Genomic DNA, 14,936 nt, shown 5'->3' with positions numbered 1-14,936 from the left:
AATCTCCTCACATAACAAAAACTGCTGTCACTTACACAGGCTAAGTAATTAAAACACACATCATACTTACACTCATGAAAAGAAGTTGGTGATGACCCATTGACGCATTTCATCTCCTCCCTCTACACTATTATCAACTTCATTAGGCATTTCTGGTATAGCACCTGGTGACATCTGCTGGACTCCTCCTCTTCTATAAGAGGGATGTTGCATTAAAGTGCAAGGTTGTGGAGTATATAGCATGCAACTGTGATCTGACACACCTTCCCAGGTGAGTAAAGGAAGGCCGCCCAGTCCTATCCAGACATTTGAACCTTGCCTTCAGGAGCCCAAATGTCCTCTCCACTGCTCGCCCTGTTCTTCCATGGACATCACTGAAGCGGACTTCCCAAGTGTTATTGGATTCCTCAGTGGTGTCACTAACCATGGGCAGTTGGGATATGCTGAGTCACCTAGATGGAAGACAGATCGGAGTGCAATAAATGTGCTAAACTTTATTTCATCATGCAACATAGCATCAGTTGCACACACAAATGTTGGACAAGTCATACTCACCAACAAGCCCAGCCTTCTCCGGTAGTAGTCATGACATCATTTGGGGGATGGTGCTGTTACGCAATACAAAGGAGTCATGGGCAGAACCAAGGAATCTTGCACAGATATTTGATATGTATAAATCTGCTAAGCAAACCACTTCCACATTGATGGAATGGGTGTGCTTCATGTTCCGATTCACCTGTTCATTGACTTGTAGTGCCAGCTATTGATCTAATCGCATGGGGCCACTGAGCCAATCCATAAAAGTCTCCCTTTACGTTGGCCAAATCTTGACGCCTTGGAAACTGGATATAGCTGTCCAGGTGTTTCAACTTGGCTGCAAGTACATCACATAGTACACGACTAAACATAGGTTGTAACGTTCCTTCCAATGTGGCCACAGTGTACTGAAAGGAACCTGTAGCAAAAAATGTAGTGCTGCCATTACTTTCACTATTGGTGTAAGAGCCATGGGATAGTTTCTATGAGCACGTGAATCAATCTCCTACTGTGCACACAGATCCTCTATTGTCTGAGTATCAAGACGGAGCTTCATAATTACATCTCATTCTTGCATAGTTTGGAGGTCTGGGGAAGGTCGATATACTGCAGGCTGTTGTCTCCTACCTCTGCCACAGAACCTATGTGGAATGGAGATACATGGATAAACCTCACAATGTCCATGTTTACATTCACCAAGAGACACACACACACACACACACAAAGGATGGGAATTCTCAATGAATCACAAGTTAATACGTGAACTGCTCTTCACATCATGGGCTATAGATTACTTTCATGGATGGCTCCTGTAAGTTAGATGTAAGTGACTGTGATGCATTACACCAATACAAACTTCAACATTTACCACCTGTGCCCCTCACTGAATACAGACAAAGCTATCAATTTCAATTTGGAATAGAGTAAATGGATGTGATTATATCTACACTGACAATGAAGATGCCAAGTTTTAAACCAGTACATGCAACCTCTGCTGATTTGAACCACGAGGTAGGCATGTCTGAACAATGTAGTCACAGCCATTGAATCAAATTGCAAAATGTGACCGCCGTGTACAGATGTAATGCTTTGTCTGACATTGCAGACCGCCTAAGGTGAGGCCTGTGTATACTAATAGGATATGCCCATTTGTTGTCCGCCAACTGATTTGAACCGTGCAGTAGGCATGTACAACCAATGCGGTCACAGCCATCGGATCAAGTTGTAAAATGCGACTGCTACGGCCCAATGTCCTTGGCCGTCTACAGTAAAGACCGCCTTGGTTTTGTATATAAAGGTTGCTGATGCTAACATTTCCGACTTGGCTCAAGACACTGCTGCTAAAGTAACCATCCACCTTTGTAGCTGCAGTTTGCCATCTCTGTGAGCTAACATGTCACAGTGTACAGGGCAGAGGGCCCATCCCTTCACTCCAGAGGAGCTGGGAAAACTGGTAGAAGGGGTCCTTCCGCTGCTGCCAGTTCTGTGGCACACCAGAGGAGCAGGCGAGTACAGCTTAACCTTATTTATACAAAATCTTTTGACTATAACACGCCACACATTGTGGTTCAAATGTACATGGTGAATATGATTCCAACATATATTAGGTGTTGGTCACAACATGGGAATGTGACAGTCATGGCATATGTGGCACAGATACATTTTCTTGGGACTGATTAAAGGTGATGGTCCTACACTACAGGCTCAAACATCAGTTGTCTGCACATAGCTTTGCATTTATAGACCAATTGTGTAAAAATACTGAATTGCCACATAATGTGATGGCAGTTATGGTAAGCTATGTTGTCTCATGTGAAACTTGATGATGTGTCCTGTGAGTGGAGGGTAATTGTATTTTGATCTTATTAGGCATTACCACCAAGTGCTCAGCACACAAGGCATATGCATACTTGTCTTCTGTCAGGTGGCAAGACCTCACACACCCCCCCCCACTGTGACACAGTACCCTACATACACATATATGATGTGCAGGTGAACTGTGGTTCTTAATGGGATCTGTGGGCATGTGATGCTATTGTGTGCACATCACATTTGATATGCAAATGCCATTTGCCATGGTCCTGGCTTGATCACTGTATATCCCCCATATCCCTTTGGGGGATATACAGTGATCAAGCCAGGACTATGATCTCAGGACTCCCCTGTGCACCTGAAGATGTGGGCAGAAATAGTGCCACAGGAACAGTACCTAGTGAAAGTACAATGAGTATGGTGAATGTTGTTAAACACACATCTGAGACTACTGGTGATGAGTGAAATGGGCTCAGTGTTTGTAATTGCTTTAGCACAGGCCTTTAACACCAACATGCTTCAGATTTCAAATGACTATGGGTTGTACCTAAAAATATACAGGAAAATGTACATGTAAACAATACCTTTACATCTAAGAGTTTGGCTATTCTGAGTTGGAGTTTAAAACAGTATCTCCACCGGTGTCAGATTGTGCAACTGTGCTGCATTTCTAATGCCATGTCGATGTCATGCCAAATAAAACCTTGCCACATATGGCATACAGAGTAACCCTTGTTCTGAACAATGTACACACACACACATGCAGAGATCATCAGTGGCTCCCTTCAGGAAGCTTCATATCCATTGATCCATATACTTACTTTTATATTTAGCTGCATGGTAGGCTTATTGTGTTCCTGCAATCAAAGAAGTGGCATCTACTAAGTTCAATGTTGATTTTGATCTTTTGCCCACATGTGTAGGAATCATGTGTGTACACTGTGCACTTGTCTGTCCCTAGGAGCTATACATGTGTAGCGTCCTCGAGGTCACATTAGACATTCATCAAACGTAACTTGCATGACACATGTGTAGATGGCCAAGGTTATGTGATGTCAGGGCTGTGGTGTGGTGCGTTTCGACATTCTTGAGATTGATGGTAGTACACAGAAGGAGTTATATAGTTTAAAGTAATGCGCTGTCAGTATTTCTGCATGTGAAATTCAAAGATTTCATGTATCCAATGTTGTGTATTCTTAATGGTAGCTGTGTTGTAGCACTGTGTCACCATAGCTGATGACTTTATAAGTGGCATGTTCGCTCAGTTTCTACATCTGGTGCCACCATACAGGTCAAGGCCCAACCTAACGTGAAGATGTGGAAAGCCATTGTACGTAAGGTCCAGACCCTGGGGGTCACTCATTGGCGCAGTACTCACTGCAAGAAGAGGTGGGAGGCCTTAGAAGATGGACTAGAAAAAAATTGCTGCGGTCAAGCTGGGCCTGTCCTCAAACCCTGATCCCACTAATGGCCCGTATACTGGTGGTGACATACCCCAATCTTGATGGGCAGTGGCGAGCCTACAGCAGCTAGGAGGGGGTGAGTATTTTCATCAGTATAATGTCTCACAAGGCCATATTTTGTTTTTCACTTACAGGCAGCTACATAACATTTTAGGTGGAAGTATACTCGTGTTCCACTCAAGGAGGACATATCTGCTTGTGTATGTAGAACCGAGTAGAAAGTTTAAGACACTATACATGCGCCCATGATTTAGCATGCAGAAGTCTGACATGTCTGTCTGGCTATTTTCAGACAATTACTACATCATCTTTGTTAGAAATTCCTAACAATGATCCCAGACAGTTCACTTATCAGCTTTGAGTCTGTAGTCTTGCTGCCACACTACTGTGTGTCTTTTGAATGTGGACCCCTCACTTATGGCATGCAATACACTGTGTATGCAGACATCTTGGTAAGAGACCAATCTTGGGTACCAAGATGTGGCCCAAAAAGTATATGTATGCCTGTATGTTGTTGCTAAAATGCTGGAATGTGTGAAGTCCTACGTTGCACCGAAATATGTACCACTGCTCCATACATGGTGCAGAGGATGTCCACGCCGTCCTGACAATTTTCAACATTTGATCATGTGTTTATCAATGTGTACATGACAATGTGAATAAATGAAGGGTATACAGAGAATGTGTCAGCAAGTACTGTAGCATGCATACATGTACTTGTGAGTCACACATCAACATTGACTTCCATCATTACCCAGGTCTTATGTGGAAGCACTGACACACATGCTTCTAAAAATGTTGAACTATGATCCATTGCAGAACATTGTAAAGCGTATGCAGTCAGGATGTATGCACATGTGCATCTGTGTATGGCCAATATGTAGCTGATGATGTACCTCAGGGAGTGGTATGCTTACATGTTGTGCTCATGTTTGTACCACGCTTCTCTGCTACATAGCTATATGTGTTAGCTGTCCATTACGTATCAAGTGAATAGACTCCCCAATTCGACATGAGTTCTCCTGCTTTACGGAATCAACATCAAACAACCCTCATGAATTACAAACTTTCAGATGTCATTTGGACGTTTATCAATGTTGGTACGTTCATAGGCACACAGCTGTCAACATGGACAGGGTATGTTGTAATACTGACTAAAGCAAAATGGACATTTACTCTGCCTAAAAACAACAAATGGATGTGATGACACAACAGAGGTGACACTGGTGATGACACATTTATTTGGGTTTGTGCACAGCTCAATCTCCATTTATCTATGTCCTCATGGCACTGTGGGGGCAAATTAAATATATCTTGACAATCTTCTTTACCAGTTATTGGGTGAATTGTTGTGTAATGCAATGTTTGAGCAGTGTGGTCAGGCTATTCCAACGCACAATTTTCTCTTCTTGTTTCAGCATCACCCTACGGCAGTGAAAGAGACAGGGGCAAGACAGGTGGGGATGCAGCTGACCACAGTGGTCCCATATTACCAAGTGACACCGTGGGAACCAGTGGCCAGAGGATGGTAGGAGTGTCACAGAGGAGCTACAGGATGACTCATCAACATCTTCATCTGATACATCTGTATCCACCATCCCTCTACCATCTCCCTCCTCCCTGCTGCTCCCCAACCAGCTGTCAGGCCCGCTCCCTTAAGTAGGGAAGAGTTTCCTTCACCCCAGGCACCTTAACTTTCAACCTCTGTCTCCCCTGCTTCCCTGAGGGCGGAGGCTGTAGACCTCCTGAGACAGGTCTCTGTGGGTCAAACAGCAGTGCTGAATGCTCTCCAGGTGCAAAACGTCCCAGCAAAACTTGATGGTGTCGTACCTGGAGGGAATTCACACTGACATGTCTGACTTACATCGATAATTTAAGGCTCTGGCTTCCACACTCATGGCAGCCTTCCATCATTCCCATTTCCCCCCACCTTCTGCCCCTTCCCCATACACTATCCCTATCCTCCAACCTGTCCAAAGTACATGCAAACGGCATTCAAGCACATCAGCAGTAACACCCAGCACAAGCAAGGACAAACATAAGTTGAGTAAGACCAGCACACCCACTCACCATGCAGTCACCACACTCACCAACACTTCCACGATTACACACAGAGAGACAAAAGCCACAACACCAGCCACAGACCCAACCACCATCAGCCAGACAGACACCACACCCACACACCAGCCATTGACTCAGTGACAACACACACAGAGGCCAAAGCAACAACACCGGCCACAGACACTGCCACCTTCAGCCACACAGACACCCAACCCACAACACTAGCCACAGACTCAGTGACAACAGACACAGAGGCCACAGCCACAACACCAGCCACATACTCAGTGACAAAAACACACACATGGGCCACAGCCACAACAGCCACAGACGCAACCACCATCAGCCACACACACCCCACACCCACAACTACAGCCACAGACTCAGTGGCAACGCACACAGAGGCTACAGTCAAAACACCGGCCACAGACACTGCCACCATCAGCCACACACCCAACCCACATCACTGCCACAGACTCAGTGACAACAACACACAGACAGCCCACAGCCACAGCACCAGCCACAGACACAGACACAACCACCATCAGCCAGACAGACACAACACCCACAACACCAGCCACACAGACTTCACACACTTCCAAACACAAGCCATGTTGCAACACAAAACATACATCTCACACCCAGGAACATACACGTACTGCACACACATCCACATCTCATTCCTCACACCCCTCTACCTCCAAAACTCAAACCCCAGCCATTCCTCTTCCCTAGAGTCGAAAGCTCTTACCCTATGTGCCGTGACCTTTTCCCTGTCACAACTGCCCCATCACCCAAACCCCAGAAACCTGGATTCCCTTCCCTACCATAGCCTTCCACATCAACCAAAAGCACCTCCCTCCAAAACCAAGAAGCAACAAAAAGCGTCCTGAGGCTAGTCCACCTACGTACCCAAAAAGATCCTCTTCCCCTACCTACCCCAGTTCATCTGCCACCCAAAAAATTAAAACTGTTTCCACCCCTACTATTCCAATTAGTTCACTAAAGGGATACAAGATTCCAAAAAAGACAGTACCCAGCCCTCCCAATCCTGATTTGCCCTCTCCCACGCCACAAACCACAGCACCCAATCCCAAGGCATTCACTCCTACCCACCTACTGCACCCTTCCTCAACCAAAACTAATCCTCCCCAAGCCCCACCAGCCCGACCAAAACAAAACTCATCCCACCCCAATGACTCTGAGGTTCCTGGACTGCCCATTGGATGCCCCTTTCCCCATGTTGGTTCCCTGGCAGTGTTCTTGACGTCAATTGTTGTGCATTAGCACGCAGCTATGCCACATGTTCATATTTGGACTGCCCATTAGCCTTTGATTGTTGACCTCGTCTGTCATTTGTTTAAATAAAGACAACAATTGATAACAACCTTCATCCTGCTTTTAGAACTCATGATAAATGTTATCAAATAAATGTTTTGTGGGGTGCTATCTGATCCACTGAGCACTGGTGACTCTAGCAGGGGCGACCAGCACGGCTCGCGGGGGAGGGGGGAGGGGGACGGGGGGGTGCACAGGCTGCATTAAAAATATAAAACAAAATACCACTTACTTTGCCCCCGCCAGGTCCCGCGTTGTCTCTCCTGTTCGCCTGTGTCCGACTCCTGAAGAAGACAGCCAGGCTGCAATCCCTAAGCCAATCACAACACGGCAATGAAGCGTTGTAATTGGTCCGAGTGCTGTGACACAGTGCTCAGCCAGGGGCTGGACTGGTGGGCATGTTCTCCATACAGGCTGTAATGCAGCCTACGTGGAGAAAAGGGAAGTGTGCATGACTGTTTTGGGCAGCCCGAGAGGGCAGAGAAGGCCTTCATTGCGCACAGGAGTGTTCTACCGCTTCTCCACTGCTCTGCAGCCCCGCCCACCCCCTCACACATACTGCCGCAGCAGGATGACAAAATTAAATGAGAATAAAATTTTATTATCATTTCATTTTTTCCTTTCTTTTGCTGCTTCCTGGCAGTGGGGCGATGCTCCTCCGCCTTAGCAAGGGAACCACCACTGGACTCTAGTTACACCTTTTAATACATTATTAGTGGGATAAACTGAGTGAAGGGGGTCGATTGGAGTAGGATATAGTGAAGCGCGGTGAGTGGTGTGCAGTGGAGGGGTGCAGAGTGGAGGGGCATGTTGTGTCGTGGAGTGAGTGGCATAGATTGGAGTGGCATGGAGTCAAGTGGCATGATGTAGTGTAGAGGGGCATAGAGTGGAGTGGCATTTCATAGAGTGGAGTGTAGTCTCATGAAATAGAATGTCTTGGCATCAAGTGGAAGGGCATAGAGTGGAATGGAGTGGCATAGTGTGGAGTATGCATGGTGTGGTAGCACACTGCCATTACAGACAACACATTTGCAATTGAAATGATGATGACATTTCTACCAAATAAGGCGTTACTGCACACACACCATAATGTGTGCAAATGTCATCACATAGTGTATTGATAAGTTTTGATCTATTCAAATCTTTGTTTCCACCACACTTCAGCATTACAAAAAAATTGTGCTTTATTTGTACTAATTCTGATATATTCTGAAACATCAGTATTGTTCATTTGTTTGTTGTGTGCTAGAAAAAAACATCCTACACCCTCTCCTCTTACATGGATACTCAGCAGGATTGTCACATAAATTATCTTGCTTTGAAGTCGGAGGAAAGTAGTAAACATCAAACTCGCTCAGAATAGAGAGCTTGACATTTGACTAGAGAGCTTGACATTTGACTTCTGTCTTTGAATGCACAGCAAATGTGACAAGATAATAAGAGTTAAAGGCCGGTTTACAGAATACCAGTTTCTGGGAGAATACAGTAAACAAGTGTTTAGGAAAGCTGGGGGAGACAAACTCGAGCTGGACAGTCTAAAGCAAATAAAGCCAGCAAATAGAAAGCCAGAAAATGTGAGTTACAAACCACAAAGTCAATGGTAAGCAACAGGCGAAATGCATTCCTAGGTCAGTTTTCTGAATGTCCCCAAGATGTCTTTAGTAAGACAGCTGCGCTGTCTGGTAGACTTCGACCTAAAAATAGCTATTTTTGTCCCCTTTTCACAAGTAGCCGAAGATATATTCATGTGGTTTGTTCAGTAAATACATTTCTGAACTTTAAAAGCTTTCAAAATAGTTTAAGGATTACAAATAATTGGTTTATAAGTTACTCCGCTGTCACACTTTTATTGTGACTTTTCACTATAAAACGGCCTTTTCTGTGGGACTATGCATTCCTTCCATAGTCAACAATACAAAACAGTAAACATGTTGTTTAAGTCTACCATTCAGTAATGTTGCCTAACAACCTAAAAGAACCCAGAAACGTAATGTTTTCATGCACTCGAAGGGCCTCCTTCACAGTCAGCTCCTCAGAACATAGCAAAACATCTCCCTGGGTCAGACCTGCTGGGTGTTGGGAGTCTTAGGTTATTTTACTTTTTTTAGTATCCGTGAGGAACATTTTGGGGGCTTGACACCACTTTCCATAGCCCACAATGAAAATTATCACTTTGGCAGCAGCTCTGTCCCCCCTGAGGCACAAGAGGGCAATAAGTAAATGTGTTGTTGCCCACGGTGGGGCATATAGAGCAGTGTGCGGTGCCAGTATGAGACCCTTTAATGCAGCAGCCAGGGGCCGAACAAATTCTCCTTTTGTGCTTTTTAAAGCATCTGCTGGTGACTACACACAGATGAAGGCGAACACAAGCAGCTCATCAGCAGCACAGTCACAGACAGCTTCCACCTGCCTCTTCTTGGTGAATGAGCTGGGGGTCTGTACTGCCCAGCTCCCTTCAGACACAGGGGTGCAAATGGGGAACTGAGTTCAGCAGTGGTTACGAGTCCTAAGCATAACCAGGGCATTGCTTTAGGGCAGTGCGACCTTGGAGCGGCCGGACTGGGCGCTGACCTGTGGAGGGGGCGCCGGCCTTGAGGGGGGCGCTCTGTTTAGCAATAGCTTATGACTGGAGAGAGGAGGGGCAATTTCGCCTGTGGTAGTGAGAGAATCTGAGGAGGCGGTCACAGGGTGTGGGGGGCACCAAAAGTGATTGTCGCACCAGGCGCCACCAGCGCTAAAGCCGGTCCTGAGGACAACCCATTAAAAGGACAGGCAAAGGCTCCTCAGACAGGGGTAATCTGTCAGCACTATCCCTTACCTCTCAGGAGACACTTTTCAATTAGTGATGCAAAGCAACAGCCTGCCCGGTGCTTTAGTGGAACCGACAGGCCACGGGGTCCCCAGGGTGATAGAACTATCCTGTTTGTAATCAAACAAACTGCTGCGGTGCCTCGACCCACAGGGCACCGATGCAGTTTAAAAAAAATGCCAGCTCATGAGCTAATTGTTTAACAAATATCTTTCACCCGATAGGCCAATGCCCAAGGTGTTTGTGCTTCTCCTGATGATGCGCTCCAGCCACCAGGGATGCTTTTTGGGGATGGGAATTCTTGACCCTCAAATTTATTTTTGATGATGGGACATACGTTTTGCAGTCTCTCCACACTGCTACTTTAACCTCCTGGCATTAGGGTGGCAAGAAATGGCTTTGACCCTGCCCTCTCTGTCCTCGCAATTGGTAGTTTTCTGGTTTGATTTCTTTTAGATGCAGCTGCCCATGATCCACGTGCAGGCAACTCTCCCTCCCTGCCTGCACTCTCAAAACACCCAGGCAATCCAGGATTTGCAAGGTGCCTTTATGTCCAGCAGAAGTGTGTGGTACCCCGCCTAGACCACCCATAACCAGGACCATTCCACGGTAAGGGGAGTGGGACCTCCTTCCTTAAGTGCATCTCTTCTGGTCCCATGAGGGAAAAGAAGAGTTAGTGCCACTAGCTCTGGAGACAAAGTCCAACAAAAGTCCGGCAGTAACAATCCATAGTGACACTTCACTCCAGGGTCCATCCATGTAGTGGGTCAGTCATTTTTCTGTGTTTCCTCGCTTCACAAAAGCTCTTGCCTTATGCGGGATATTAAAACTGGAGGTGGAGAGTTTTAGAATTTGGCAATCCATACCCAACGCCCCCTGCAACCCTGATTGTGTTATATCCACGCCCAGAACTTACCAAAGACGATGAGCGCTCAGAGGAAGACGGCCCGCTTACCACGCAGTCTGCCATGTGCAGTGTGTGGCTGGGTATCCTTGCCGCCTAGACTCCACCTCGAGTCTGCTGGCATTTCCATAGTCCAATTCTGCTGTGTTCCCCATCAGAAAAAAGATGACAAACTTGAATTTCTTCCTCGCGTGCCGGATGACAACATGAGTAAGAGTAAAAGGACATAACCAAATCTTATGAATTGCGCTTTCCAGATGGTGGCCTGTTCAGAGAATTCTGCCTCAGATTTTAAACCCAAGATAAAACAAAGCATTTTCCCTTGATGTCCGTTCCTGTTTGAATCGCATATCAAGAAGGCATTCATGAACAATGGATGCATCACAATACATTCGTTTTCTTATTTTTCATTCCATTCATTGCCCATTTGCTACTATTTATGTCCATAATGTGTTGCTCCTTACAGTCTGAATTTCCTTTGGATCTTTTACTGGGCCTTCTTGCCTCTTTCCCCTTCCCTTTACTTCTGCATTAGTCTTCAACTACAATTAAGAGCTCCAAGATTGCCAAGAAGGTTTTTGCCCTTTGTGGCTTATTCCTCCTAACTGAGACCTCCTGAAAGAGACACTTGACACCGTTCAAATGTACTAAGAGCAGGGCGGCACCAGGACCGCTGGGAGGAGTTGCCCTTTCCTCAGGCAATCATAAAGGAAACTTGACAGACTTTTGTAAGTGTCCAGTCCTTCACAGACTGACACTTCGAGGAAGCAGCCCCTTGGCTGGGTAGCCCCAGGAATACCATTATTGGAATTGTTATGATGGCAGATTGAAACAAGATCTGAAAATATCTCTCTGTCTGAACCAAATTCCTTCTACACTGGTTTGATTTCTCCCCTTTAAGCTTCAAATGGAACTCAAGTAGGGACTGCCTTCAGAGGTCTACCTGCCCTGCACTTGTAAAATGTCGGAGCATGCTGCACACGCTTCTCAGCGAGAGACTGGTGACCACTTATGGAGATTTCTCCCCCACCATATATTTCTCTCAGGAAAAGGCTAGTCCTTTCAGATGTGTCTGTTGTTCAGTGGGAGGCTTTAAGCTGGCAGTCAGCCAGCAAAGCATATTACTTAGCCCAGCAGAGTAGTTTAAATAATGAATCCCATTAGGGCTGGCTCAGGAAATGTGGCGAATTTTGAAGTACAAAAACAAATGCATATAGGACAAAACTGATTTTAAATATGCATTTGGGTCACAGAAAAATGCAGGAAGTGTTGACTCTGTAGCTTTCCCCTGTTGTGCAGATCAAAAGTTGCACATTAGGCACAGGGATTAAGCTAACCACCTGCTGTCAGATGCTGAGGCTATGGGGGCCAAGCTCAAAGACTTTGAAGGCTGTTCCACAAGAAATAACATCTGAGTTGTTGTGGGTCCCTGACACCTAAAAGGGTTTTCTAAGTTCTTCTAGAGTGAACAAACCCATAGGGCCCCAATCCTACTGTCCCGACTGAGAGCCCCCAGAACTGTTATTTCTCACATCTTCAACCACCGGGAACGAGATGCAATCCTGATAGCCGGCCGACAAAACCCACCTCTAAAACATGAAAAAGCCAACATTAATTGCTTCCCAGACATTACCCTACGTGAGCAGCAGGATATATTTTGCTTTGATGGGGTTACAGAAGTATTGAGAGAGAAAGATCTAAAATTCATGCTGATGATGTTTCATGCAAGACTACAAGTTCTGGCAGAGAGAAAGACATGGCACTTTATGAACCAGGATGAGAACTGGGACTGGATAGAGGGATGGAGGCCAGGGTATACCTGGCCACCATATCAAGGATGGCCTATATTGAAAAATAAAACCTCTCACGATATTGGAGGAACCCAACGAGGAAAGAGAGAAAGCGAAAACCCGCAGACATTCTCAGGGAAAGGAGTGGGATCGCCAACCTCAGAGATCAGAGGAGATTGCAATGCAAATGACTCTACAGAGCCCAACCAAATAGACAAGTATTCACCTGGACTAATTGGCTACCTCAACTTTGGATTTGAATCCCCAGGGAACACACTTCTCTATAATGCATTCTGGTTCATGGCTAGGAACACCATGCACCAACTGGGGGTGTTCTGAGTTGTTTAACCTGAGGGCCATGGCCAGGCAATCTGGTAGATTTACACCTTTTTGGCCCAACAGTGCTCTGTAATGTTGGGGTAGTGGGCAGTTCTAAGCCTGCTGTGCAGGGTTGCAGAGGGGTGAGTTACACAATGTTAGACCTGTCAGCCTTGGGGTGGTCTTCCCCCAAAGGTTTTGCCTTCCTCCTCTACTTTTACTGACCTCATTGTCACTGGCCTTAACACTCTGTGCACTTCAATTCAATTCAATTCAAGAATCTTTATTCGGTGATTAAAAAACACCATAAAAGCACATTTATATACACAGATAACAATAAAACATTATTAAATACTAATTAGGATCCTTGTACATAATTGATACACTAAAAACAGTGCCAACATAAGGGCCAAATAAATACAAATCACAATTTTTCATTCATCTCCCCTCGTCTTTCTTAAACGAATTGCGACTTTGATAAAATTCAAAATGCTACATAGAGTTAATGGGTCAGAGGCTTTTAACAGAAATACTAGGGCATCCCTGGCGTGTTCCAATTGGGCCTTTTTTAAGATATTTACAAGGAATCTACGCCTAGGCATGGAAAAATAGGGACAAAGCAAAACAAAATGAAGGGTATCCTGCGGAGACCGATTGTCGCAGCCGCAGGGACCCTTCTGCTCGATAGATGAAGTAAACCCGGCAGGTATAGCCAACATGAAGGGGAGCAGATTCAGTCTGAAACGGCACATTAAAAATCTGTCCTGTGCATTATATAGAAGAAATAAGTAAGGCTCCATACCCTCCACGCTTTTTACCAAACCATGGGCCCTTACAGTCTTTTTCACTCCTTCAGCATCAGTTCGCCGTTGGGTTTCTTGCTCCAAAAATAATTCCCCTACTCGCTTCTTGTGCTGTGCTGAAATAGTAGCTGGGTTCGTGAAGAGATTCCCCATCCCTAGATCCTCCAGGGTATTTTTCACGTATTTATTTATTTATTTTTTTTTTTTTTGGTGTAAGAAACTTTATTGCACTTTTTTATCACACATAGGTCAAATCGTTAATTTCCCATGTTGCGGTCGCCTACAACCACATCGGGCCGGCACCTCGCATCCATGGTTACGAGCAACTGTTCCAGAACTACACAGCCCATCAGCCGACATCCAGCGGACCGGCGGCGCGGCAGTGCTATGGTCGCTTTCTTATACATCAATAACCTTACACTTTCTCGATTTTTGTACATGTAACTGAAACTTAACTGAACTTTACAGTCCCCAACTTGTATTTCTACCTCTGCAACCCTCCCTCTGCATCACAGCATCCTCCCCCCCATGAGCCTGCACAGTACAACCGTTTGTCTCATGTTGTCATCAACGTACGTTTATTCAGTCAACTTCTGCTTCTGAATTTGCTGTGCCATGTACCAGTAAGTAGTCACGCAGGTATCCCCAATAATCCTTGGGCCTAGAGCCGATCGGCAGTTCCTCCTCATACGTGTTGAGCGTGTCTCGGCAGTACACCATGTCTTCAATCCATCGTTTCACCTCTGGTGTCCTTTTACTATTCCAGTGGATTGACACCCTTCTTTTAGCTAACAGTAGTGCGACCGCACAGAATTTACGCTTCAACGCTCTCAGGTGTGGAGTGATACCCAATAGGCAGATTTTTGCATCACAGGACATGTTAATCCCCAACATTTCATTCAAAACCTGCATCACTTGTTCCCAATAACCCGCCACCCTTCTACAATGCCATGCCAGATGCATGAAGTCAGCCCCCGCCTGGTTACACCTGCAGCAATTGGAGTCTTCTCGTAAGCCGTATTTGTGTAGTCTTTGTGGGGTGTGGTAGACCTGATGCAAATACTTATAATGTATTATTTTCAAGTTCCCGTTAGGGGTGAGCAT

The sequence above is a fragment of the Lissotriton helveticus genome, chromosome 8 (genome assembly GCF_964261635.1).
Source record: "Lissotriton helveticus chromosome 8, aLisHel1.1, whole genome shotgun sequence".
Classification (NCBI taxonomy): domain Eukaryota; kingdom Metazoa; phylum Chordata; class Amphibia; order Caudata; family Salamandridae; genus Lissotriton; species Lissotriton helveticus.
Note: the sequence above shows the minus strand (reverse complement) of the source record.